The sequence below is a fragment of the Cyprinodon variegatus genome, unplaced genomic scaffold (assembly GCF_000732505.1).
Source record: "Cyprinodon variegatus isolate N-32 unplaced genomic scaffold, C_variegatus-1.0 Scaffold775, whole genome shotgun sequence".
Taxonomy (NCBI): Eukaryota; Metazoa; Chordata; class Actinopteri; order Cyprinodontiformes; family Cyprinodontidae; genus Cyprinodon; species Cyprinodon variegatus.
The window spans coordinates 248,368-250,426 of record NW_015151228.1 but is presented as its reverse complement, the minus strand read 5'-3'; the positions used below and the strand labels follow the sequence as shown (position 1 = coordinate 250,426).

The following is a 2,059-nucleotide window of genomic DNA, read 5'->3' as shown; positions in this document are numbered from 1 at the left end:
GATGAGTCTCCTCCGTCATCCATTTTTAACACTGGGATGGAACTCAATGGGAAAGGAAAGGATTCTGGTTTCAACCGTTGCGTATATTAGCTGCGACATATGAATCAAGATGCTATGACCGAAAACATTTGATTGACAGATGACCGTTGATATATGATTGGCCGAATTTAGGTGTTCAGGCTGACGTAGAACTAACTGGCCTGCAGAAGATAACGCAAAAAAAACAACAGATTTTAAGACAGGATTTTAAATTATTTTTAAATAGATATTTTCTAAATTTTGGGGCAATATGGTCTGATAAAGAGTACATTTATATATATGTTTAAGGCAGAATCATTTGACATTTAAATATAATTTCCCTATGACTTTAAAACATGAGGAGAGCATTTCAGGACCATTTAGAGCCGATTTCTCAACATGGCCCTGCTGGAATTGACAACTCTTACTTTCCTGCTTAAAAAACTCAACAGTCAAACTATCTATAACTTTGATAATCATCATGAAAAACCTCTAAAAATACACTGTACGATTTTTTCCAATCCTGGCATGCAGCTACAGCTCAAACTGTACAATGAAACCTCGGGGTTTAAAAGTTCACAGCTCAAGATGTTTGTTCTCAACATTAAAAAAATCTCACACGATTGGAGAATCGGCCCGAAAAGGGGAAAAAACGTGCAGGGCATGCCCGGCTTAAAGGTGGATACAGTAAAGCTGGAAAGTTGTTCTCCTTCCTGCGAAACAAGTTCAGTCATTTGGTCAGTCACTGGGGCAATAGCAGGTTTCGGCTCACCAAGGTGGTAAGAAATAATATTTTTAATTCCTCTGCCATTGTGGAGCTTAGGGATGCACAATACCCATTGGGCCGATTTGGTGGAATTTTTTTATCGGCCCGATATGTAAAATTTTCCGATAAAAACAGCCGATAAATTAATTAAATTTGGTGGTATTTTATTCAGGCAGGGTAGTCCCAAAGTGGGACAAGACCTGTGGATACTGCGCTCCTTACTATCAGGACCCAGGCTTGGCTCCATTACTGCCCGACTGTAAATTATCAAACATGTCTTCACTAGTTTGGTCGTTTTTTTCTGTATTGCAACACCTGCTCTGCAAGGATTTCAAGAGGAGGAAAGAAGACCTCAGGGTACAACACAACAAACCTTATAACACACCTAAAAAATCGTCATCGTGGCGAAGCAACATGGAAAGAATACGAAGCAGCCGCAGCAGCAGCCGGAGGTGCTAAGGCTTAAACGACAACAACGACACGGACCGCAGATGTATCTATTCAGAAGGCATTTGAAAACTAAAAACTTTCCAAGAGACTGCAAAAAAGCTAAAGCTATTAAACGACAAAGGAATTTATAGCGCTCGACAACCAGCCTTTTTCTATCGTCGAAAAACCGGGTTTTCGTAACTTAATAGCACTTTTGGAGCCGCATTACACCTTCCCTAGCCATCGCTTCTTCTCGGACGTCTCCCTGCCTGCCCTCAATGATGCCGTCATCACATATTTGAGGATGCACTTTTATTTACTTTATTTAATTTTTTGAACTAAGGCTGACATGCATATGTGTGTCTGAACATTTTTTAAGGAGTTGGCATTTTTTCTTTCACCTTAGCTGTGGTTTGAGGGTGGACTTTATTTTTTGATAAAATTTTTGTAACTCAGGCTGACTTTGTATTGTGAATTGCTTTGTTTCTTTTGTTATGTAAAGCGAATTAACATTTTTTGTGTGATAGCATAAAAAATAAACATTTGAAGAACCAAAACCTCTTGTTTGCTGTTATAGATAAGCCAGGGCTACTAAATATTTGTTTTTCATATATGAATCCAGCAAAAGCAGCTGATTATGCAAAAACTATATTCAATATGAGCTTATCGGTATCGGAATCGACCATGAAAAGCAGAAAATTATCGGTTATTGATATCGGTTGAAATTTTTAATATCGTGCATCACTAGTGGAGCTGTTGCGTTTTGTTTAGCTACAGTGAAGAGGCTTTTAGGGAGATCATCCACTGAGCTTCCCACCTGTAGCACTCAGGCCAGAAGTTCGATGG

At 39.0% G+C, this 2,059-nt stretch overlaps 1 protein-coding gene across 1 annotated transcript in view; it reads right to left on the bottom strand.

The window, feature by feature from the left end:
- Nucleotides 1-2,059, bottom strand: part of mtf2 (metal response element binding transcription factor 2) — a 26,194-nt gene that overhangs the window by 11,635 nt on the left and 12,500 nt on the right. The window lies entirely within an intron of this gene.